Source organism: Calypte anna, chromosome 7 (genome assembly GCF_003957555.1).
Source record: "Calypte anna isolate BGI_N300 chromosome 7, bCalAnn1_v1.p, whole genome shotgun sequence".
NCBI classification, from domain to species: Eukaryota; Metazoa; Chordata; class Aves; order Apodiformes; family Trochilidae; genus Calypte; species Calypte anna.
Window position 1 is genome coordinate 12,801,800 of NC_044253.1, and position 27,546 is coordinate 12,829,345.

The 27,546-nt window shown below is 37.7% G+C and overlaps 1 protein-coding gene across 3 annotated transcripts in view; it reads right to left on the reverse strand.

Moving 5' to 3' along the window:
* The window catches only part of PTPN4 (protein tyrosine phosphatase non-receptor type 4), a 109,297-nt gene that overhangs the window by 70,404 nt on the left and 11,347 nt on the right, over positions 1-27,546 (reverse strand). The window contains exon 2 of one of the 3 annotated variants that reach the window (XM_030453948.1): positions 2,774-2,884. The exons of the other annotated variants lie outside the window; for them this stretch is intronic. The gene's annotated coding sequence lies outside the window, so the exon portion shown is untranslated. The remainder of the gene's footprint in view (positions 1-2,773; positions 2,885-27,546) is intronic. 3 annotated transcript variants of the gene reach the window in all.

Sequence of the window (27,546 nt, forward strand, 5' to 3'; positions counted from 1 at the left end):
AAATATCTAGGGACTGTTAAAAGACCATCAATGTCATGTGCTCTCTTAAAAGTACTCCTAAGATCTGCCAGGGCTGTTACATATAACTGCTTTTTATCAATGATGTGCACACAACCCACATTTACACCTCCATCACCATATGCAGATATAAAAAGGCCACAATTGCCAGGCACATACACAAGACAATTACTGGTCTTACTTTGACACACTTGGTTTACAATACAATTGCCCCCAAACTGTATTCATATCATCTTTACTACTCCTTTCTTCCAGAAAAACATGCACCAAGAACACAGGCCATGTTATTTCTCTTGCCCAGGTATGTCCACTGTTGTTACATATTCTGAAAACATACTAGCAAAATAGGGAGCTGGCTAGTTACTGCTTTTAAGTAGTAAAGTAACTATTACTTCCCAGCAATTGCTGAGATTTAAGATAACAAAAGTCATAAAATTCAGCTATGCTGGTTGCAGACTTCTGAAATGGAAAAACGTTGCAGCTAAAGATAGTATGGAACAAATAAAGGATTGAATTTAAGATCCACAGGAAAATCTGCAGCCTCAAAAGAAAAACAGGAGTAAAGACAACATGTGAGGTTCAAGCAAAAAAAGTTTGAGAACAACTGGCCTGAACAGTATGCTACCTTAAGCAAGGTATAGCTGTGAGTGCATATCCATGTCACGGACAGCACAAAGGGCACTTATGCTAAAAAAACCTTTATTTAGATGCATTTGGATTATTTACATTGGATTTAAATCAGATTAATCTTTGTATATGAAGGTTTCTGCTTATAGTTTTTCAGTCCCTTCTACTAGGCATGTAATATGTAGACACTTGAATAAATAAGCCAAAGCATGTGCTGCTACAGCAACTGGAGAAGGACAAAACTTGTGCAATGAAACTCCACTTACCTCTCAGGTTGTGGAGGGAGTAAGCTGAACATTTCCTGCCTGAGCTCAGGTTTCAAGTGATGAAGCAATCCTAGGGAGTGTTTCCTATCAAAGGGCAGAACATTCCTGTGATACTGGCTTGGTTGGAGCATTAAGGAGCCTACAGAAGCTTCACTAGTGAATTTTCAGCATCCTCTATACTTTTATGTAAAAGTGGGCAGTAAAAAGACAATTTGCTTGGGCTTACAATAAAATAAGCAATTGTAAGCAGATTAATAAATAAGCAGTTGGGTTAAGAAGGTAAGTAACTGAAATTTAATTTATCTAAGAATGCTATCAATTCACTGACTTGAAAAGTTCTTTTAATGCGAGTTCACATGGTGTACTGACAGCCACCTTAGCACAGTACAGTATGGGTATGTGCATGAAAGAGCATAAGAACTTTCATTTTCCATGGCTAATCTAAGCAGCTAAGAAGCTAATGAATTGCCAGATTTCCTTTTTTAGAAGATGGTATTTTATCAACCCAGAAGACATGTACTTCCACTGTAGCCCACCTGGTGATCTGGTCCAATGTCGTACACAAATTCACTACAAGAAGTGAGAAAGTAGGCCAGACCCTTAGAAAAAACACACTTTTATAACATAACGTAGCTTGAGTACATTAAAAAGATTACACACCCCATGGTTACCAAAATTATCAAGACATTTCTCTTAGGAGAAAATAAAAACTATTAAAAGTATAAATAAAATTTTGACTCTTTAAACAGAATACTTCAACTTACTGTATTTCAAACACTGAGCTACATCTAGAATTCATCTGCATATATGTTTACTGAAAGCTTGTCAGTGAAACTATATTAAATATTTTAACCAAATCAGTTTGAAAATGCTAAACATTAGTTGATTGTGCACTATGTGAGGGAGGTCCACACTAGTCCAACATATGTAAGTTCAAATTTTTTATCTTTCAAAAATTTGTTCTAAAACTTTTGGCAAGTCTCAGGCAGCACACAGCTTCAGGACATTCCTTATAAATATAATCAAAGAAATGTATTTTCATTTAAGTGAACTGACCCATGCACTACAATCCTGAACTAGTTCCAACAACTCATGTTTCATTCATTTCTTCTTGCTTTCTGCTGATCAAGCAATGGAAACTACCCATAATACAAACTTTGGGTCTCTTAGTTCATTGTCACCAGGTGCAAAGGTTCAAGCTGTACTTCTAGCCAGACAACAGCATCATTAATGATTCTAAGCTCTATAAAAAAATTACCCTCTTTTATAAGTTAATTACTTTTCTGTAATATATTAATATTCATTCTGATTAAGGAAAATTATATACTCCTATAAAGCTATCATCTAGCCATTCCTAAAACTTCCACTGCGAAAGAGGGTTAAAGCATGTTTCCTGTGGACAAACTGCAGTGACTGCACAATGTCACTACAAGCACAATTCCTTCAGCCCTACTACATTCCCAAAGAGTTGCCAATAGAGAGTTACCAAGAGACACTGTCACTGGAAGTTAGGAAAGTGGTTTACAAAATGTCCCCCGCTTAGCCCAGGTATCTGCATCCTCTGGATGCAGCTCCAAGCTCACCCCTCTCCTCTGTGAGGGCTTCCTGTGCCCTTTTACACTGCCTGACCCTGAGCAGCCTCCTTGTTTCTTATGCAAAACTGATGCACTGAACTTACTTAATCGCCAGCTGTTTTTATACATTCCCCCAAGAATTTTGTTATCTGCAGGCACCCCAAGCTCTTCGATTAAATCCCTCATAGAGGTAAGAACTAAAAAACAGCAAAAGAATTCCTCTCTGTATTTCACGCCTGACAGCAATAAAAAGCAACACATATGCCCCCACAATGTCCATGATCTCACCTGCATTTCAATCAAGTACACCTGACAGTTTCTGTAATTTTGGGGCCTGAAGTTCAGCAGCTGAGCAAAAAGTAGTTGAATTTAGCCTCTCTCCTCCACCATCAGCTGCTCCTATACATAAGCCAGTAAGAGTGAGTTAATATTCTGCTTATTCAGGCAAGTTTCTAAAATTGTTAATTCATCATGTTTTATGAACAAAAAGATTTCATGGGCTTGGCTGTGGAATTCACTACAGGCTTGACATTAATTAATCTAAATTAATAATTACTCTCCAATTCAAAAATTACTTGAAGACTTTTTAGAAATCCTTTTTCTCTTCTTCAAACAATGCTTTTTCTCTAATTCTATGGACGGAAATTTCAAACATAGGGATTTTCATACCAAGAAAGATTTTCACAGTTAAAATCACATAATTATTAATAGAGACAAAAAGTTAAAGGCAAAATACCTTGCTCTGTCACTGCCAGAATTTCATGCTTTCCAGCTTAAAAATAAATTAAAGTGTTTGGTCATGTCACATGGGATAGTGTCCAATATATTAGAGAAAGTAGGAGGGTGTCTACTAGAACAGTAGCAATCTACTTTATGTGAAAAATTAACTGTTTTGATGATTTGACAGTTCACTTCCTTTCTCCTCCTTTCCCCCAAGAATAACAGCATAGCAAACAGAAAAGTCTCTTATAAATGTCACTCTTATCTCATCAATTGTCAATATTCATTATTCTTGAACTGTACTGAATGCACAACACTACAAAAAGAGCCTCTCGGAAACTGAGCTGCTCCCATTCTCTGCTTTGGGTCTAAAGTATGACAGTGCAGGAAGTCTGGTATCTGGTTTTCTTTATTACTGTATGTACCATGTCAGAAAACACAAAACCAGCATGAAAAAATTAATTAGTTTGGGATTATAATACTTACTGGCATAGTTTAGAAGTAATACTAATAAAAAAGTAATTCTTAGAAACCATGCACTCAAACACTGCCAATTATTTTGAACCTTAAACCTTCATGTTCTCCCTTTCTATGCCCAGTCAATTTGCACATGAAGACAAAGTCTTCCATCTTCACTGTCTAGGATTCTAGATTAGATATAGCACACCAAGATATAAAAAAAACTTCTGAGAGGAAAAAAAAACCAAACAAAACTAAACAAACAAATATAAACTCAAAAGAATTCATTTTAAGCCTATTTTTCAAGTTTCAAATCTGTACTTAGTGAATACGTGTCCACACCCCATTACAATAGCAGCCTGGATAGATGCACTGGATTTTGATAGAACATCCTTTCATAGTAAATGTGACCTTTTTTCAATTTTTGACCAGTTTTCAAGATGGGAAACTGAGCTGCAGAGAGGCTGAGGAAATATACTAAATACACCAGAAGTCTGCAGCTAAGACAGACCTAAAATTAAAAGACTTTTTTTCTTTACCCTATCCTACTTCAGCAGGTTCAACCCATCTCCCTTTTAACTGCAACCATCTTCTTGCAGGTCAGACTGTGAGTGAATACAAAGACAACAGAAAACCTCCTGCCAGCTCAAGGCACAGTACTCACTGACCTGATGATAACAGAACTTCAGAGGAGTCAGGACTCTTGCATCACTTCCAAATGGTGCAAGGAAAATGTCTCACAGTCCACAGGACTTTAGGAAAAGGCTCCATACCAAGTACCTGCAGTTATTCACAAACAAATGCACCTGTCCTACATGTGACACACTGAAGCCACAATCAGAGTTGAAACATCATATGAGCCTGAGCAGTGATGCTGCTTCTGGTCCAGAGAGCTTTTATTTGCAGGAGATACTCAGGGGTTAAGGAAGATTTACAGAACAAGCCACACATACGCTTGAACAAGATGCGTAAAGTTTACGGGAGGTTTCGGAGATTATTTTGAGCATGTCTGGTATGTTTCTATGGGACAGCAATATACTTACATGCATCTTAACAAACCAGAAAAACCAATCCTTCTATTAAGCAATTGACTATAATTGATCTTCAGGAGTTGCCCTGGATCATAATGTGACTGCTTTGTAGAATGGTTTAGGAATGACATACCATGGTGTGCAGAAAGAGAGATCGGGGAGCCAAAGCTGGAGAAGTCTTTAGAGCAAAGACAGTGGTACAGCTTAAAGCTCTAATATGCAAACAGAAGCTGTGAATCTGCAGGGAGCCAGCAGTGGGCAAGAGGAGGCAAACAAGATCCAAGTAACAGATTACTAACAGATGTTACTGCATGGGCTCTGAGTGGACATCAGAGCCAGCAGGGAGTCCAGACACTAAGATAACCAAATCTCATGACTGACAGAAGCCAATTTCAGACCAGGGCAAGTCTCTGCCCACCCCATCTCCCTGTATCACATTCCCACTACAGGCAAGATGATGGCAACCATCAGCTGTAGCACTGGCCAGCTTGTGAGCCACCTCACCCAGGGGGTGAGGAGTGGGTTAAGAGGAGTGACCCCACTCCTCTTACATGGCAGTGGTCACAATGTGACATTGTGCAAACATTCAGCCAGTGTGATGCCCAGCAAAGGAGCACATGCACTGACTTAGCAGCGGCCCATGCTCCTGAAATAAGCAATTTAGGATGGGAAATTGCAAAGGTAGCAGGGGAAAAATTAAGTGTATTTTAAAAAAAATACTAAAAAACCCAAAAAAACCCAGACCAAACACTGTGGAAAGACAGGTAGCTGAAGCACCAGGCAAAGGAAAATGCTGCCAGAAGAAAGAACTAGAAAGTGGAGTAATGTTTAAATATTAAAAAATTGTGAATTTAACTATCCTATATTTTTAAATATTGCAAATTAACAAATATACAAATGGATTGATATGACATAAAACCACTGTTTCCCAATATGCAGCTGTCAGCTCATAACATCTGAATGTATTTATCACGTGTAAAGATTACTAAGAACAAATTGAGAAGTTTTCACACGAGTTCCACCTCCAATATATACCCATAACCTACCACTGTTTGGAAATAGTCTTAAAAATGGCAATCCCTGACCCTGAGGCAGATGATTACTACATCTAACTCTTCCCATTCATGGAACTGGATCCAGTATTCTTGGTTTCATGACTCAGTGCTATAAGAAGGTATAATAAATGAAGACTATAATGAAACATTACTAAAATATCTTTGTGATAGAAACATCTCAAAATACATTTTTAGTAATTTTTAAATGAGTTCCTAAACTAGGCCAAATAGATTTAAATAGATTTCATTAGAAGGAAATTCTGGCTCCCATATAACCCTAAGATTAGGAAGTCTAGAATAAAAAGGGTTGAGATCAGTGCAAGTTCAGACAAACTCAAACCAGAAGCATAAGGTGAAAGTAACAAGCTGATATTATATATCTTGTTCAAGAACGAAAAAAAATGAGAAAAAACAGAAACAAAACAAACCAACAAGCCCCACACTTCTACATACAATTTCCCTCATAATTATCAAGGGCTAACTAAATTTTAGTCTCCTTTGCTACAGGAATCTAAAAAAAGAATGCTTTACCTGTTAAAAAAAGAAGCAGTTTACAGTCCTCTACAGGCCTAGTAGAAACAAAAGACTCTTTAGTACCTATAAGGAGCCTGGTAATTTTCAAGCCTTTAATGACAATCTGCTAAGCAGATAAAATTGGGCTAAAATGCTGGAAAGTTACATGTTCTGACTTGATGAGACTGTAAATGAACACAAGTCCCACATCCTATATGCCCTACAAGCCTCAACCACAGTTACCTGAAGACAGCATCAACAGCAAACATACCAATGGAGAAAATCTGTGGGCTGGCTGTTAACCACTCAAGCAACCACAGATCAATAACACTGCACACAGCAAGAGCTTCAAGTCCAGAGCAGCTACTGGACTGGCAGCTCCAGTTCCAGCCATGGCATCTGTGTGTTGTGAAGCCTCTGAAGCTGAAGGCAGTCTGAATTGAAAACAAACTGGCAAAATTAAGAAAAAGCTTTTATTCTACTCATGGCCAACTTTAAGTTAAATTTTGGCTGGCACTAAAACTGAATGTATTAGACAGAGGGAGGAAAGCTGTCTGAGTATATTCTGTTCAGAGTTGCTAAGCCTAAGCCAAATTATCTTCAATAGACTTAAACACAGCAGATTCTAATTCTAAGGCTGAACATAACAAATTGGACACTTTCCACCAGCATTCCTTTTTAATGAGAAATGCCTTCTCCACAAAATAAAAATTTTCACATGGAAAATTTCAGTTTTGCCAAAAACCACCAATTTTTCCCTGGAAAGATTAAAATAATGCCTGTCTGGCTACCTGCCTGGAAAACACTTGTCAACTTTGCTTCCTCCTCCAGCAGAAAACAAACCAAGGGAAGCCTCCTAGCAGCACTGCCCAGAGAAGTGACCTCACTCCATCCGTGCCCCTGGCTCTCAGCCACCCTGCCTCACACTCCCTTCCTGAGCACCCTGACATTCAGCCTCTCCACAGCTTTGCTGCTCTGGGGTCCAAGAGCAGAGCAGGTCACCTCTGCAGTTCCTCTTGCTGTAAGTACTGGAGAGAGACCCCGAAGCAAGTCTGGGCACCAGAATGAAAAAGCTCTCCACAAAAGGCAGGAGCAGCTTTGATGACAGACCTGCCCAGTTGTTAAAGAATTATCCTATTCATATAATCCCAAAATTTAAGTTCATCTTCTACTTATTTTTTATTAAGAACTCTCTCATTTTTCCTTCAGTGCAGCTCAGGCAAGTATTCTTCTGACTCGCCTCTGCCTCCTCACAGAAGATTTCCTTTATAGGAAACAGTTTTCATTTCTCATTCCAGCTCAAGAGGATAAGAAATTTGAAATTACTTGAGAGAATTTGGTAATGAAAATATCACTTATGATCAAACGATTAAGCAGTAAAATCTCATTATAATTCACCTGCAGTGAAATAAAAAAAACTTTTAAAAAGAAGATCAGTTTTGTGGGTTGTTTCTTTTTCAAAGTATTTTAAAGTCATATAAAAAGTTCCTCAGATTTGTAAACTGGACAAGCCTACTTGTAAAAGAATCCCTTTCAAAGATCTTAATGAGAACACAAAGGGTGAATTTTATCCATACTTCTTATGAAGTGAAACTCAAAGCCAAACCAAAAGTTTTCCAAAATTGAGGCATACTGAACATAATGGTCACACCCTGACAGAGGTTACAACATGATTAAACATTAAGACCAGAATAATGCAGGCTCCATGCGCTTTTCTTCATACATTCTGGGTCTTGTGAACTTCTGAACTTCAATCAATTGTGCATATAAATAAGAGGAAAAATTACCTTCTAACTTACTTCTAATTTATCTAAAAATGCTTTTCCTCTTGGGATGCATTTCTTTCTTTTACAGAAGTTTCTGTAAAAAAAGTATTGGAAGAAAAAGTAATGCAAAAGGAAAGACAAGATTCAAACTTACATTAAAAGTTTATAATTCTTATGAGGGTGTAAAGCAGACTTTTGAAAAAACTTTCAAGCTTTATTTTTTGTTTCTGGATTTGACTTTTCTTTTAGAGTTTGTTCTTCAAAGAATGAAACAGTAATACGTGGCGGCAGTGTGCACAAAATTCACTTAACAAAAATAGCAGATATTATTAATGGTGCAAAAAGCAACAGAGTGTCAAGGCTAACTATCAATATACTGCAACGTAAAACCCTAACAAACAAATAAAACAAATAAAAAATCCCTACATTTCAGCATCCAAGAGGGAAAAGCACAAAGTTACAGACACAAAACAAGCACAAAACCTAAAAGCATTTTTTTAATGCACAACAGCACCAAAATGAAGTCACACGATGTTAACCAGGCAAACCTGAAAATCACTAACAATATATTTATATACTATTCATCTCAGTCCACCCAATTAAATCTCACACCTTTAATTAGATATTAGATTTCTTTTACTAATGTAATAGGGAATCATTTTCCAGGTGCAAGGAAATACACAGCTTCCATATAACAACCTTTTTTTGTGTTACTGCATTTATAAAACATCTAAGAAAAATTATCTGGCTATTTTGCATGGAACTGAAAACTTCTAAAATCCACTGCCACTCAGAATCAATAAAAAACTTTCAATACTCGTTTTGAGTTTAATTCAATTACTTTACTATTTACTGAATTTATTTTAGTAGGAAAACAACTTATACAATCTCATCTAAAGCACACATGTTCAGGAAGCTTTAATGCTTCTGTAATATATTGGCTCAGTTTATTATGAAGTTTCATGCCCAGAGAAAAAGCAGGCACATAACCGTGTTAGATGCCAGTTAACCAACTGAAAACCATGAAAGGAAAGAAGTATCACACCTCTAGTTGGAATAAAACATTGCCCAGAATGGCAAATGAAAACACACAGGCAGAGTTAGTGCTGAAGTTCAAGAGCAACAAGCTACTGAAAGGAGAGAGTATTACAAAATGATAAAAGGCTATTTATAAGGATATTGTCACAGTACTATTTATCACACTGCTATTTATGGTTTCTCTCACATATTCACCGCTTTTAAAAGCAAGAATGAAACACTGAATGCAGTTTAATCACCTGCATACCACAGGGCCTTTGACTGTATTTACTTATTTCTCTGCTGCTCCTGAGAAATTTTCTGGCCAAATCAGTTTTCTGATAGGAAGCCAGCACATACCTCCTGCCACACTCCAACACAGAAAGAGCCCATCTCCCCTGATGAGACCTCGACAGTAATCAAAGTACCCCTTAGTCTCCTTTGTAAAACAACCAAGAGATTTGCAAGTACAGTTAAAATATCTCCTCTGCCTATAGAACTGTAAGATGGTCCAAATTCCTACCTCAAGCCTGCTTTGCAGGCTGCAAGCACAGTCACCATCTGTCAGCTAAGATGCTGGGAGTGAGTTCACTTGTGGTTTTTCCCAAACCAGAACTATAAATGCCAACCTGATTGTAACCACAGCTCAATAACACAGAAGTGCGAATAATATAGAAGTCCACACATCATCACATCAAGTCTTACTGAACTTGTGGTATAAAAGATCAGACTTTTTTTTAAGAAGTTTGATTCTAAAAACACCATGCTGACAGAGGTGGTTAAATAGCTAAACTTTAAATAAAAAACACAAATTAACTTTTCCCCTACATGGCCTGTAATTGATATTTACTTATTCACAATAATATAACCATAAAGTTGCTCTCAAGTCTTAATCAAGTGATGAATTTTGTTATATGTCACAGTGAAGTTCACACTATTAGTGCAAAAGAAGGGACTGTTAAAAATTAACACCTTTATTCTACTGTTCAACCAGGTAAAGAGGAGACTGTGATATTTTAGCTTTCGACAATCTTTCCCACCGTTTTCAATATCAGGATATAGCATTATATTTGTCTTAGAAGTCAAATGACTAAAGCAGATTTATTTCAGAGCATTCTGTGCAAACCATTTCACCTTGCAACATACAGATTTACAAAATGCTTAGCAACAGATCACATTTGGATAGTCTCGCCCAGTACACTGCAGCTACAGATACTGCTGTAACTGAATAAAACCAGTGACAGTCCCTGAGCTGTGTGCAGGGCTGTCCCATCTTTACTGCAGTCAGTTCCCTCTGCTCCCCCATGCAAGTGCTGAGCTCCCAATCCCCACCTCTGCTGAGTGAGGGGCTATGCAAGGCAGCAGGTCTGACAGATTTTCATCAGTTCCTTCAGTGCTCTTGGTTCTTCTTTGATTCTACTGAAATAATTTAATTAGTACTTTAAGTAATAATAAAGATTATGCTGAATGTCTATCTGTCACAAATTCGAAGCAAGTATTTAAAGCATGTGGTAGTCTACAAAAAACTGAGACCTAACACAAGGTTTAAAGAGCATGTTGTCAGCAAAGCAGGCAAACAAATGCCAGAATGGGATTTCATAGTCAAAATAAAAAGGTAATGCAAATCTGTAAGAAAAAAACCCCAAATTATTCACAACCCCACAATTTCCAAAAACATGTAATGAGTACACATTTTAAGTAGCTGATCTGCAATGATGGCCTAAGCAACACACACAGGGATACCACATTAGTTATTTATGTACGAGGGGTGAAATTCAGGCTGCAGAGCTATCTGACAAGTGCCTCAGTAAGACAACAAACATGTACTTTTATGACAGTAGACCTTTAATACTTGGAAATTCAGTACAAGCTATTACGTAGACATCTGACATTTAGCAAAGAAACCCTACCAAAGACAGGGCAATAACTCCTCACCATCAAAATTAAGTATGGAAATGATGCTGCAGTTCTTAGATCTAGGAAATAACCACTTCCTTGGGTATAACTGTGGCCCATGCCAAACACAGCAGAGGACTCTGTAAGTGGGCATATTACTGCCCAGCATTTCAGTTTTTATTGATTCCTAAGTACGAAATGACCCATGCTTCCAGCATGCACCACTATGTGGAGACCTGAATCTTTGACAAAGCTTTGGGCTTCCAAGCCTGTGAAGCCAAAAAGATACAAATCTTTTGACAGAAATCATGAAGCAAAATATTTACAGAATGCATGCAAGTTTCCCAGTTTCCTGTTCTTTTGGTAAAGATGAGAATCAAAATTTTTGCTGTTTTCTATAAAAGTGAAAGGGAAGCTGCCAGCAAGCAAAATTATCACTTCCTTAAATACCTTTCTTTTGAGGTCATCATTGAACATTTTTTTCTGCCCAGTTTCCAAGCAGACAACATTTTGGGACAGATTCATTTCCCTTTTCGAAAACAGAAGGAAAGCTACCATGGAAAAAAAGCCAACCCACAATTCTCAAAATACAGAGCACCAATGAGTGACTGTGCAGTGTCTCCCTGTGAATAATGCCACTCTTGGTGGTTGAAGGAACCAACATCTAGATTTCAACCTGCTGTTGGCCCTTCCAAAATTGAAGTCCTTCCTCAGAAAAAAGTTCATCATTAGGTCAGGCATGATTAGTCTCTGTGAGTGCTAACTTGCACAACTAAGAAATTTTACCTATAAGATCAACTCAACAAGTAAATCTTAAAAAAAATTTTTTAAAGTTCTAAAAGTTTTACAAAGAATCTGGTTTAGTTTCCCAAAAGCTCTAAAAGACCATAGATTTGTTGTATGTAAAGGAAAGTACACTAAATGCACTAAAATTTTTCACTACAATTCTTGCTAATATTCAGAGAAAACAAATTAAACTAAGGAATATTTCAGTTACTTTTACAAACACCATTATAGATAACAAAAATTCCTATCAAGTTGGTAATATAATCAAGAAATTTTTCTCAATATGTTTTCTCATTTTATAAAGACAGATATGAATCTATGACATCAAATGTAAGATATTTTTGTCTTAGCAAGTAAGTATATGTTACCATCCTTGTAAAGAGTAATAGGCAACAGTGAAGACTGCACATTGTCAAGTTTATGTTTCCAGACATTTCAGTTTGGGTACTAAAAGTCCTTTAAAAGTCATTAGGCATCATTAAGCAATTTGAATAATATACTAATTGAGTAATGTTAAAATAACCTGTCTCTAGTTCCTGTTTCTTTCCCTGGAACAGCAGGTACAAACAGAGGTCAGAATCACAAGCTGATGGCTACAGACTCAAAGGCTGATACAGTAGCCATGATGAAACTACAAAAACAGTAACTTCCTACTGAAACCATCAGTTTCACACCATTCCACTTTTTTAAGTATTTCAGAGCTCCTCTGTATCGTTTTCTTCACTTCTCAAGACCCCTCCCAACTGTTCAATTCCTTCATCATTCAAATCCTTCCCTACATGATGTCCATCTCTCTAATCACCTTTCACCTTCTCTCTGGCTTACTCCATCCTTACTGTTGCTACTCCATGTCCTAATCTTTTGGGGTCACTAAAGAAAATGGAACAGAAATAGAAATTACAAAAATGTCCCCCCCAAAAAAGTATGTACCAGCTGGAAGCAAGAGGAAAAACTGTAGCCAAGAGACATGAACCATGACTGTGTCTTCTTCCAAGCTTAACAAAGAGAGACCAGATATATCTATAGTTAGACCAACACCACAGCTGTAAGGTGCCCGATGCACTCTTCTGAAACACTTTCCACATGGTTATGAACAGAAGAGATGAATGGCAACATAATCACCTACACAGCATTAACAAAAATCATTAAAAGGCTTTCAAATTTCACAGATTTTAACATGAGGTACAGAATGATTCCTGTATCACCAGAAAAATCCATAGAGGATCTGCACAGTTAAGTGACTTCCTCCACGCAGTCTCCCAGGTACACAAATTTTGAGCTAATTCTGGGTTTCAGAACTTCACCCTGCCTCATTTTTCTGTTGTCTTCACCAACAATTAATTCAATGCCTTTAATACTTAGGGACCGAGTCCTTCAAAACAAGACTTTCTTGAGAAGAGAAAACCCTGCAGGAAAACTGATTAAGTACAAGTTTATTCTCAACATGCACAAACACGTCGACAGTGACACGATACAGCCTTTCAGTAGCTCAGCTCTACAAAACATAAAAAAAGAAAACTTACAGCCTCTATCAAGTGTGAAGAGACCTTCAGAAGATAAAAGCTCACACCCATTTTTTTCTTTGAAGTTAAAATATTGCATGAAGTGCCCTGAGAAAGATCAGCCTAACAACATACAAATGAATCTATGAAGATGGCATGAAAAGGTGACACGTTCTGAGTCAGCACACCTGCACTGCTCCTCTGGCATTATGCTTAAGAATTCTTCTCATCCATGGGCCTCTGCATTTAGGCCCAATCACTTTACACCCTCTTCTTTAGGCTCTCTTTTACAATTAAACTTTGCTTGCCCAAGCTATTTGCTGTCTTCTGCATTATATGACAAAGTTTCATTCCACCTCAAATAGAAAGTCACTATTATTTTCCCTTGGAGGCAAAGATACAATGTCATAAAAACTTGGCTATTATGTGATTTTTATTGTAAGGCAGTACCAGTAATACTGCCCTGGACTGTTCATTCCAATTTTCATTATCTAGAACTCATACCCTTAAAAAAGAACAGGCTAAGTTAAAAAGCTATTTGGCTAATAACTAAACCATATTATCTTAGAAGTGCAGTTTATTTATATTGCCTATGAAAAATATTATTCCTTCAAACTGCTGTAAAGATAGGCTCTCAGGGAAGATAAGAAGATTTCATGAGTCTCATTTAATACCACTATAAAGGAGAAAACAAATGGTCTTTTGTTGTTGTTGTTTACTATAGGTATTTTTTTCATGCTTTATTAGCACTAACATTACCACAACATTATTCAAAAGAGTTATTTGTTCTTATGGTGGCTTACAGCAGGGATACAGCACAACATTACTGAAGCACTTCTGAAGGCATCATCTGTAACACCCCAGAATTAAAATGCTGAAGCGAGCCATGTGGCAAGATATGGAATGGGAGTGTTAACAAAGAAGCCAAGTTAACTGGATAGTTCTGTATTTTCCCAACATCTAACTCATACAGTTTCCCCTGCTGACAACTCTGCAGCACAACCCAATACCCCTGGCACCGGTGAAAGCAACAGGAGAGGTGCTGTGCTGAGCAGCGACTTTCTGCACGGCGGTACCCGGCTCAGCTGAGGGCACAAAGCTCTTCCTCACACTCACGTGTTCAGAAGGGCCATTTTCCCAAAATGAGGACACAAGTATCACAGAAGCAATTAGCTGTATTTGCTGACAGGATGCAATTACTTTCGAAATAGCAGTATGTTCTCATCAGAATATCACAGATCAGATTCAGTTCTTCTTGAGGACCAAGTCTTTCACTACAAAAAGAATTTTAAATAAGGACTTCGGGAAACTCACTGTTTCCACAAATGCAGTGGTAGAAGAGTTAGCAACAAACTTCATCTAAACCAAGATACAGTAGACAGCCCAGAATAGTAAGGCTCACAAAGAATCAGAGTGCCAAGCCAAAACCACATCACCAGCCACTTAGTTTATTTTCTTGGTTAAGCCCTTCCTGATCTGATTAGTGGATCCATAACAGAGATGAACAAGCTTGTCACATCAGAGGCAAAAAATTTCAACCCATGAAACAGAGGGGATTCTTTTGCCATTTTAGAATAATAAACCTGGGAAAAGATAGAGAAACAGCTTTATTTAATAGCATGGAAGGAGATCTGAATGTTACATTTGCATTATGATTATGGGGAGCACTGTAGCCAAGAAAGTTCAGATTCTGTCTTCTGAATTCCAGGCATCATACCAGCAGGAGCAATCCTAACCTTACAACAATTACACCTCAGCTAGCATCTGTCACTGGGGCTTGGCAAACACTGACTACTCAGCTAGATATGCAGCTGCTGAAATGGGTCACCAGCATCAGTGTTCAGCAGTTTCACAACTGCCAGCAAACCAATACCAATAGCATCCTGACCTACCACAAAATCATTGATATCTCCTGTGGACAGGTGCTCACAAAGACATACAACTTATTCCCCAGATCAAAGGAATGATGGGAAGACCCATGACTCAAAAGGTTTTGGTGGCTCCAGAAAGCTTCAAAGAGAGTAGAAACAGACAAACTGAAGGGTCCCTTTACAGTCCAGTATGGGTTTGTGGAGTCTTAGCTTTGTCCAGTGCTGGAAAAGATCCTCTCCTCTGAAGTCAGCACTACCAGGTTCAGAGAGCAAAAGAGGTGCAGTTCCAGCTGGATCACTATTACTGCCAGGAGCCTTACCCACTACTTGTGAAACACTGGGTAGCCAGTGCTGTGCACCATGCCACTCCTGCAGTGTTAGCCAGTTTTGGTTTTTAGTTTGAGCCATCCTACCAAATACCCAAACCCAAATACCTCTGACTACTCAGAGGTAAAAAATGAAACCAAGATTGTCCTTTCCAGATTCAGAAGCTGGTCTTGGGATGCTCTGGCAATAACTTAAAGAATGTGTGGTAAGAACATGAGAGAAAGAGGCAATGGTGAAGAGTTTATTACCACCACCTCATAATTTTGAAAAGCAGCCCCTGCTCTCCAAGAATCAGCACAGAATCAGCTTATTTACCAGAAGGTCACACCAAAATCTCTCAAAGAAAGAGAACTTCTCAGCAGCCAAGAGTATGAGGAATCTACAATGCCCATCTGAGAATGTGCTGTTCTCAAACTCTGAAAGCTGGAGCCCAGAGAGCAGAAATCCCTCTTATTTAACACAAAACCAGCAAGAAGCTTGTGTCTGCTGCTGACAGGCAGGCAGACTGCTTGAAGCTATTCTGATCCTTTGCGAAGGATGTAACACGAGCATTATTAAATAACAGACGTGTCCATCTGTCCTCTGGAAGTATATAAAGATAAACACAAATTAGAATTTCTTCACAGTGTTAGATCATCCGCCTTCCTCCAAGAAAAAGTGCTGAAAAAAACACAGAGAAATGAAGAGGTGCCAACTAGACCGAACAAGTGCTGACAGAGCTCATGAAAGTACAGGGAAAAAAAAAAAATCTCATCTAACTGAAGAAACCCAAAATAAGTAAATGAAGAGCAGAGATACCCAAGACTACAGTTTCTGCATACTTTGTGGTAGGCTTTGCTTTTCAATGAACATAAAGGCTTCACCATAAGTTCATCTTTCTGACACATGGTGGCCATTACAGCAAGAAACCTTACATCTATGAACAGCCACCAGGGATGTTTGCCACTATATATTCTATTAAGCCATTTTATAAATTTGCTGTTACACTCCTCTGAAATACAATATGGGAAGATACTGGTAACTGGAATAGAAAGAGGCATACCACCACTACGAGGAAAATTTTAGTAATACTGCAAATCTATTTTGACACCTCATCTTGCAATTCCACGGACTGTTGAATTTTTAGTCTGAATCACAGAGGATGGGAAAGGTCTTAAAATAATAGTTGTTTTCCTCTTTTTTTAAAATCTATTTTGTTGGCTTCATTAAGAATCTCCTTTTGGTTTTCTACTGAGTATGAGGAATAGAGAATTTAAGAGAAGACAAAACTGCTTTCCAGAATAACTGTCAAAGTTAAAGGAGATCAGAGAGCCTTTACTTAAATGCCTGCTTTAAAAACATTTACAGATAAGAATGAGATCTGTGGAAAGTAGCACATAAAATTTAGGGAAGGCACCAGGGGAGAAATAGAAAACTTACTATTTGACAGCAACACTTAGGTAAAGAGAACACAACCACTATCTCTGCTGGCAGCACTTCAAGGAAAATAGCACCTCAGGAATTAGAGAGCAATTCCTGAATGAAGATTGTGGCTTTCTTTCAGAAGCAAAAAGAGAGCACCCTTTAAGGTCTTACAGAAAAGAGCAAGCATGCATGTTGTTGGCAGGTACCAACAATACAGAACAGATAAAGGCTAAAAAGATATTACACAACTACTGAGAATAGGAGGAAGGTGACAGAAAGAGCTTGCAGGCAAAGGATTGCTGCCAACCTTATCACAGGGGCATCAGATCCCTAAGTGCATACATAATAAGGTCTTAATAGATTTTGGAAGAAGATGGAAGATTTGAGATTATGGAACACAAACCCACAAAAAGTCATTTATTTATATTTTATGTGCCTCAGAACAGCTTTCCATTTCTGATTTAGGTATACTTCAAGAGACAGGAATTCAGCAGTTCACCTTCATCAGGGCAGTACATCAAATCTGGGAGTTAAAAGTTTGGAAAAGTGACCTGTTTGCTGAAAAAAAAAAATTAATGAGCCTTAGCAAGCTCATGTTTGTTTCAGTACACTAAGCTCAGATTTTTGTGACCTTGTGTTTTTAGCTTTGAAGGAACCAAAGCAACTCAACCATTATATTCAAACCATTTCTAGAACTATTGTTCTAGAAACAAATAGGAAATTTTAGTCATCAATCAGGATTATGACTGCAAGAAAGAAGGCAAGGACAACACTATGAACTAGAGCTCATATGACTAACCAGACAGTAATTAATACCATTCCTTTCTGGAAGGACAATCACAGCTGAATATCAAAGCTAAGCTGGAGACACCAGCCCAATGGTGTGCATCCCACTGTTAAATGCCTCTTTTTCTGTTACTTTTCAAAGTCAATAAAGGGATTGAGGGAAAATAATTTACATGACTTTTTTAAGAACAAAAATGTATTCTTATATTAGTTAAAACATTTTGAGATTTAGAACATATGCAGATGCATCACTAAATACAGGTTCTGACTCAGAACATCTATATACTCAGCACCATGGGTATGGAGAATCAGATTCAGATGTGAGTTCACATTCTTTGTGGGACTTAACCTAGGCTCAGATTTGAAAATGCCCCCCTTTTCAGATGTATATTTCTGAATTAGTTTAATGTCTGGAGAGATACAAAGATCTGCAATTTAAAATACCTTCCACAAACACTTTATGATGCCATTAATAACTTTATTGAAGACTTATGAAAGTGGATCATTGTAGAATAAAGAAAAAAGGTGAGATTATTTAGTGCATTTATTTACGAACAAAGAGTGCATTGTGATTTCAGGGACAGGACAAACAAAGTTATTTGTTGTGAAGCTACCCAGTCCCTGCTGGAAAGACTCTTTATAAAAGGAGGTAAGGTTATATTATATCTTTTCTGTTTCCAGTGATTTTACCAATAGGTCTTAAGTCTTTAAAATTCCATACTGAAGGTGTCATATTACACTGCCTTGGAAAGCCACCGATTTAAATAACTCAAACTTAAACATATACAGCTCCTTCACTTATTAGCCTAAACTATATAATAACTATTTAACAGATTATTTCCAAGTGATGGTACAAGTTTGATTAATGATGCCCATTCAAATGATTCAAATAGGTTTTCAACATGTCCTGAGGATGACAGGTTCTACCTCCTGTTTGTTCACACAAAGAAACAGATGCTTGGCCTGATTTTATTGGTCAGTTATTGTAAAAAAGAGGTGAAAAAACAGGTTTGAAAAATATGTTAAACAAAACCGAGGAGAGAGTTTAAGAGAAAAAAAGAGGCAAGGATGAGAATTTCCAGAAGTAGGAAGTTACCACGTTGGAGACAGGTGGACTTTTACTCTGATTAACTCTTTACTTTGACATAGCCTGGCACTGCTAACTAGCACAGCATTCCTGACCTGCTCCTGAGCCTGGCCATCCGTTTCCAGCCTTGCATCATCCTCTCCCTACTGCTGATATAACCATTTGTACAGCCATATGGTAAACCAGAGTGGGGAATTAAGAAGCAACACAATTTTGGCAAAATTATTTTTCAGTCAGACCAGTTCCCCAGAACACTTCACTGCTCAGTGGCACAAGCACTACAGCAGCACAAGGAGGACAGCATGTGGCCATGGAGTGGAGAAGCTGCTGCTTTCACAGTTAAAACAAGGAAAAGTGAATAAAGTTATTAGCATCCAGCCAAGTGAGGATCGTTCTTTTTGGTACAAGCAATTTGAAAATAAGAGTGGGAAATGTTGAAACGGTAGGGAACAAGACAGATTCTGTAACACTGATGGTTCAGGTTCTGTATTTACTGATTTTGGGGCAGACATAACCAGATAAAATGGGGTGATAACTAGAGTAACTGACAGGATGCATTTTACTTTTTTTTTTCTTTGTTTAAATTATGAAGCCAAAGTAGGCACTTCCTGCCAAGAAAAAGCCCAAGGAAGTCATCAAATTAAAAAGGGATAAAGAACAATAAATGGAATGGAGGGAGATAAAGATGCAAAACCAGAGGGTCAATTGCTTATAAAAAGAGAAAACAGCATATCCTTCCTTAAAGCACCAGAGACTTGAAACTTCATGCACCCTCCACCTCCTTCCATAGCTATTTATGGACTATCACAAAGTCTGAATTTATTAAAAACCAAACCATACATCAAACCTTAGTCAACTTCCACATATCAATGCTGAAATAATGGCATTCTTCTTATGGTTATCACAATTGTCTTCTGTATATACCTGAAACTGTTGCATCATTTCTCTACTTCACTGCTACTGACACCCCTGAGGTGTCCCTTTCAGGACAGAATACACAAGGACTTGCATACAATAAGGCAAACAATGACAATGAAGAATGGTTGGGAAGAGACAAGTGGCATGTGATTTGTTTTCTGGAGCCTGAATCATTAATTTGTATTGTGTTTCAGGAAGTGCCAGGGGAAAGATTAAGATTATAGTGTTAACTCAGATAATTCTGGAAAGGTCAGGTTGCCCAAAAGATTATGAAAATTCAGTCATAAAATGCAGCCAGAGACATAATGCAAAAGAGGGGATGGAGATTGACAGAAAACTGCTCTAAAAGGCTCCCTGTACTATTTCAGGTGGTACAGTGCCTGGCCTATCAGAGAAAATGGAATGGTATTTATCAATGTGCATGTCAGAGAAATTTTATTGAAGCTATATTTAACTGTAAAAAGGCTTGAACAGAACACAAGCTCAAGTGCCAAGTCTGACCTAAACATCTATTCTTGCTTGTGCTTTACAGGTCTTCAGGATTACAAGGTGCTTTAATACAACCCATGATGAGCAAGACTCTTCGTTCTGTGTCTGTCCTGGTAAGAGACCTGCACAGAACCTATTTGCTGTGCCTTCTCAATTCAAATTTACATACTTGGTAAGTGTACAAAAAATCATCTCCCTTTATTTTAAAGATCTCAAAGTTTTACTTCTCACTTGAAAAGGAGCAGAACAAGATGCAGAAAACTGAGTAATTTGCCTGTCATTACACAGTGAGTCAGTGGCAGCAGCCCACACTGGTCATACATTTCTCTCTGTTCTTATCAGGTACTGGCATTAGAATAAGGTCTTTTATAATAGTTCCATGCCATATGTATTAACAACATGATCCTCACAATTTCAAATTTATGCATGTTCTTTCTTTTGCTATCAAAATGAACACTAAAGATTATACAATACACTCCATTTAAAAGATAACACACTAGGAGCTTCCTTTTCAGTCCAGTACTTCATTGCCTGAAAGACACAGGCCATGCTTTTGGGTTCACCATGAACTTTTAAAAATAGCTACACATTCTACAGAAAAAAAGTTTCAGCCATCAGTACCTACATTCTAAAGCCAGACAAAACAGGGAAACTGATTTATAACCAGTTTGTATGTGGCTACACCAAAGAACACTGACTGTATGCAGGACCTGCATCTTATAGTTCCCTGTATTATCCATCACTGTCAGCATTACTGAGTTCTGGATCTTTAATCTGATCCAACAGGGCACTTAGGTTCTTTTGACTGCAGTCCTTTTGATACAGAATGTTTCTCTTTGTGGTATGAAAAGTGACTAGTGTACAAAGGGGGAAATAAGAACGATGGTGACAGTACAAATGAACAAGGAACAGTATTACATAAACAAAAGATAAATTGTTAGAAGAAAGGTTAATTTATGCAACCCAAAAGAAAAAATTTCCTCTAGTTAACAAGCAATCCTTAAATCCCACAGAACTTGGCATAAAGTCTATGATCCCTTTAGCATATCATCTTTGGCACACAATCACACAAGGCAGCTCAGTGAAGATTGCATTTTATCTTCATCAATGACTTGGCAGACCTCTCCAGAAAGACAAACTTGCCTGCTGTAAATGAAGCTGATACACTTTTCTACAATTAGTCTCTCCAGCCAAAACTTTCATTTAAGTTTCTTACTGCAATTTCAGTTTCACTGTTTGCCAGGCTATTTCAATTCACAACCATTTTTGCTTGTCCTGCAGATGTCCAAGTCAGAAGAAGATAAACATATATTGAAAATAATAACTGCTACTTTTGCCATTAAAAACAACTCATATTATGAGGTAAAAAAAAATACAAGAGAGATTAAAGATACTCTGCTATAAAAAGTTTCATGCCAGCACTTCTATTATATTTGGTAAAGAAGTTTCAGATTGGGCACTAGGGAATGGGGCAGGAAAGGCCAAGATGTAGCTTGTGTGATGATGTTTTCCTGCCACCTGAAGACACCATGGTATTTGTACAGGGACAGACTCCAAAAATCTGAACCAACCCTCATTTGTGGGATGAGCAGAAAAGAAACAGCAGCAGAAGGATTTCCTCCTTCCTTTCCAAACTTCTGTCACTATCAGCTCTTCCTAACAGTTGTCTGAATGTAGCATCCCATATCTTGACCTCTCTGTGCACTTGCTTCTGCTCCACTATGCTCACAAAAACCTCTCAGCCCATACCAGCACAATGACCACCCACCTATATCACACCATGCCTACAGCAGGAGATAATGAGAACTAATTGGCTGGTGACACTGGAATTAGAAAGGCAAAGGCAGTTAAAATGGATGAAAAAATCTCCCTCTAGGAACTACTGCAGGCTTCCTGCAGGTTTGGAGAGCTGCATCACCTATACACATGCTCTTAAGTTTCTCTGCTCAACATCAAGGGCCAAAACGTTTTTAAGTGAAGATTTAACATTAATTTTACTGTTCAGAAAGCTTCTGACGTACAAACACAACCTTTAAGAATGTATACACTCCTCTGAAAAAGCAAAGTATTAACAGCATTTGGAATAATTCCATTTAAAAAGCACACTTAGGAATATGCATGGCCATGAAGAACCTTGCTTCAGAGTGTCCAAGATCCTCCAGGGATGGATTATCCCTGTAGGCAACAAGAAGAGCTAAGCAGAGACAGGCTTAAAAATGTGTGGTTAACATCTGGAAAATTACTACACCAGGTATGGTGTAAGTCTTGGAACAGTAATTACTACAGAAGAAAAATTATTTATACCCAGTAAACAATGTCTAATTGGGCACTGGAAAAAGAGATTTATTACGATCCCCATATATTTATAGCTGTACCTATCTATTAGCTCAGTTTGCTTTAGATTATAATTTATGCCTTTCAGGTGGCAAATAAACTCTTCAAAACCACTTAACTGATGTAGAAACATAAGTTTTCTTTCTAAAACAGATTGACATTGAAACAATATCATAAATTGTATATAAATTTAAAATAATCATGCAAATATTATAATAATAATCTATAATGTATATATAATAATGTATATTCATGTATAATAATAATAATGTAAATTGTATATAAATGCTCAGGACACCAAGTCATGTAACGATTTTTAACTATCACACAAAATGTATTCCCTTCCTATGTGTTATAATTATACTTTCCATACATACTTTGTGTTTCCATGTATTTTGATTATTAAGATGTTGCAGATGCATAGAAGACCACACAAAAATCTTTCTCCTCAAGGAAGAAAAAAAATAAAAGATGTCTCCCCCAAAAGCTCAAGACAAATCACTTCAGATGCTCAGGTTTCAATCCAGTTTACTAAAAATCTAGCATCTTTTTATCTCTCTTCTCCTGTCCTTTTCTAATATAACCCAACACAGCACCTATTTATTCAACAGTAAAGCTTCCTTCATGTCGTTTCAGAAGAAAATTCAACCCAAAATCAATTACACACTCAAAAGGGATATGAATACCCACAAGAACAAGTTTGAAATAAAATTCTGCTAGCAAGCAAACTCATTATTTTACAAGCAATTCCTATGCAGACAAATCCTATACTTCTGTTTTTTTTTAAATATACCTGCTCCAGGTAAGCCTAGGGGAGACAAAACACAAGCAGGCACAGAAATCCTAAAGAACAGTACGTCACGAGAAATCCTGTTGGTGTAAACACAACATATAGACATACAAATCATCAAAAAGGATTTTGAACATTCTTAAGGTTTAAAACACATGTCCATCTCATCAAGCCACATTATTGGCACTGTATTTAAAACATGAGTCCATAAACTGGATGTATTAAAGCCATCAAAGGGCACTATCAACTACATACAATTATTAAAATTACATCAATTGCAAAGTCTTTTTTCCCCAGCATTTTAAATAAATAAATAAATAAACAAAAGCTTAACAGACTGATAATCTCATTGCAAATGCTATAAATCTGAACTAGGGCACAAATGTGAAGAGCAAGCTGCCATCAGTTGCATTGCCACACCAGGTCATTTGACAGTGGGATCCAGATGTTCCTGTTGATCAGCCTTTTGTCTGTCCTAACAGGGCACTGAGTAGCAGCATTCTATTCAGGAAAAATGGGGGCAGAAGTAGAATTTCTCATATGCCCTCAGCTGGTTTCAATGCAAATCTCCTCAAGTAAGATGTCATTATTTCAGTTTGTTGCTGTAAGCTCAGTAAATCAGGATATCTATTCAATACAGAGTACTGTTAAACTAACATTCTAATACTTATATTAAATTGTAAATGTGTCTTATCAATAGTAATCCGTTCTATTATAGAATGTCCTCTATAAATTAAGACATTTCAAAACTCTCAAAGAATGCTGTTTGTTTGCAGGCTTATGCTTCATTAAAAAAATAAAGTCTGGAAAACTTTGCAAGACAAACTGCCTGATCTTAAAAAAACTGATATATTTCTTTAAAAACTTTTCTAAGCACATTTTAAAAAACACACTCCGTGCTCTACAGACACTAATGAATTTAATCTATACCTTGACAAGGGTACAAAAAAACCAAAACCAACAAAAAAGTTAAAATAGTTCTACATTGAAGCTTTTTTCTCCAAGATAGTGTCTCGCTTAGTGCTGCAAGTGAAGCTTCAGACATGCTGCCCTCAGTTCTCTTCTCTTAACCAAGTCAGCAATAAAAATCATTAACCAGTGCAGATGAGGAGCAGAAACTATGACACACATTTTGCTCTTACAGTGAACACTGATAACTATTCAGTGGGTTAGCTTTGCTCTCACTTCATATAGGGAGCTGTTACTTCCATTACTATCAGCAGTCTCAAATTTTTCTCCTACTTACCAATTCATGATTCCTAAAACTTGTGTTCTTATGCCTTAAATATCTGATTCCATATTACTGAGTTGTATCAGATTTTTAATATTCCAATCTATGACTTCATCTTATTTTCCTCACTGGATAATCCAATCACGATCCGAACTCTGTTATCAACAGCTTTCAATACTAAGACATAATTCTGCACCAAAGATATTAATGAATGTAGTGAGAAAGGATTAATTTCAAGAGTCATTTGAAGAACATGACTAATTATCTCTCTCCATCCTGTTAGCTGTTCTTACGCCATTTGCAGTCTTCTCTTTGGCCAGGTTCTGATCCAATTTATACTTCCTCTGCTAACCCCAGTAGTTTTCAAAACCCCTCATGGATTTTATCCAGTCATCTATTGAAATTTAGATAAGATCTACTTCATTCCCAGAAAGAGCAGTGTAAATTTATGAAAAAATCCCAACCCACTCTTAAAGTGTCATTACTGTCTTCAGAACATAAGAACAACATTTATTCTTAAAAAATTAGTTTAGAAACTTCCCTGAAAATATGCATTTATTTTCCTAATTTGGACAATCACTATACTCAATCAGGCAGGCATAATCCACAGCAAAAAACCCCAGAAATTGCATATAATTATGCAATTGTATCATAAATGCAATTGCATACAGTTATGCATTGAACAGTAAATGTTATACATCGATTTCTCAGAAGAGGATCTTAGGGGGTAAGTGGGAAAGATAATATTCTTAGTATGTCATAAGATACAAACATAAACCAACTACGTCATGCTGTTGTGGAGAGGGAATTCCTCATATGAGGATGCTTAGTCAGGCACACAGCCCCCACAGGTTGGAGGAAGGTCCCTTCTCATGCTGCTCAGCATTGCAAAAGCTCAAATGGATAAGTCTTTAAGCTTCTCCCCATCACAAAAACAACAACAAAAAGACAACCAGCTAAGAACATCCAAGAGACTGTTCCAGGACCAACCAGAACCAAAATTAAATAACTGAAAAAGCACAACAATTATGAAAGAAAAAAAAATCAGATTCCTGTTGCAAGACAAACCTCTACTTAGGGCACAGCTCTCCGAAGTCCAACAGGTGTTCCAGCAGAAGTGCACAAATAGTGCTCTGAGTTTGTTGCCCTCAGGATTGATTAGCCTGGCTCAGTGCTACTGCTTTGGATTCGACTGACCTCTCTGCTGGCTTGCTCAGGACTGAGCTGAGCCTGTGCTTCAAGCCTCACCTTTTATTGGTCCCCTAATCCTGCTCATGCGCAGTTGGGGCCCACCCTAATCAGGCACAGGTGGGCTTGACACAAGCTCATGCCCACTACCTGGTAATTAGTGGCACCTGGTTGCCTCATTTCACTACAGATTCCTTCACCTGAGACTGTAAAAACGGGGGTAGAGGTGCTATAATCTGAAAGCTTTTTGAAACAATTTTTTCTCCATATATGCCTCTCTGAGGCAAACTACCTTTTCTCCAAACAGGGCATAAGAAACCTCAAACAGTTCAAAATAATGTTCAATAAAAGGGATTACATGACAGAGTGGAGCTATGAAATACAGTATATTGTACCAAGCAATTAAGTCTTATTGGTCCATACTAATAATAATTTTAATAATTCCACACTACAGGTTCTTTTTTTTCCTTCCTGAATTCAAACTAAATTACAGATGTTTTTCTTCCTTCCACTGATACATTTGGGATTGGCTGTGCAGAAGCAGGAGTGCAAGAAGGGATGGATATTACTCACAATGTTTTCAAGAAAAAGATAAGGTGCCTGGTTTATATGTCTTGCTCACTTGATAAATTGAGTTTCATGAAGAAGCGTAAGACCCACAAACCTAAAAATACATAGCAACGCTTGCTTTCAGGACAATCTAAAAAGGGGGCCTTTGCACCTTTACAGAACCAAGTTTCCCTATCATTCCTGGATGTCCATTTTTATTTCTTCCACTCCAGCTTACATACAAGTTAAAAAGCAAGAATCTACAGGGACAGAGGAGGAGTTAAGTGTGTTTCAGGAAGAAAACCATGTTTAATAGATTTCAGACATAAGGCTTGCAAGTTGTGCCAGCAACATTCCATTATCTTGTTTCTGCAAATGCTGAGCAGCCAGCTGAATTAAAAGAAGCCTCACATTGCAGTGACAAAATTAAGATAGGTTTTGGTGTACCCATCAGTCAGCTGAAATGCAGACATTAACAAAGTAACTTTGTGGATGCTTGAATGACATAAGTGTCAAGATGAAAGCAGCTGACTTAAATACAATCCAAATCAGGCAAGTGGTAAAAGGAAATGGAGAAGAACTTGGAGGAACCTAAAGAAGACCAGACTTCTCTTCCTTTATCTTTTTTTTTTTTGTTTGTTTTTAATAACACCATTACACCACTCAAATCCTAAATACATGCAATTCCAAGTGACAACACTGAACAGTAATAGAACTGCAGTTCAGACACTGTATTACACTGTGTTACAAGTACTGCTTCTCACCCTGCTCTACATTACCACTTCCCCTTGGCACCATTAAAACCTTTCCCAAGGTGCAGTGTAAGTCTCACCTGCAGAGTCTTTCCACTCCAAAAGTTAGGAGTGAAGGACTTGAGACAGGCCATGCTTCCATGCCTCTCTGACCAGCTGAAATGTTTCTCAAGTGCTGTAACACCCACACCCCACCAGCATCTTCCAACAAGGCAGATGAGGATGGGACTGCTGGTCTGCATCTCAAACTAACTGGAGGGTGGGGGGTGAGTCTCAGCACCAAGCGGTTCACAAGATGAAATTCCACAAAACCATTTTAACACCACTTCATCCTCCTCATGCAGAAACAGAATGGACAGTAAGCAGGAATTAGGACACGGGAGGTGTTCCACGTGTATACCACAGGAGGATAGAGGCTTTTGTCATCTAAAAGCCTCTGCTGGCAACTTAACTTTGTTTTTCAAGCTATCAGCAACAAAACCACCACTGATTCAGAGAAATCCATCAGTCTACAAGTACCCTCCTGACAACCAGAACAAAACTGTTTCCTCCTGGATGTGCTTTCAACTAAGATGACAAGCCTGTGTTAT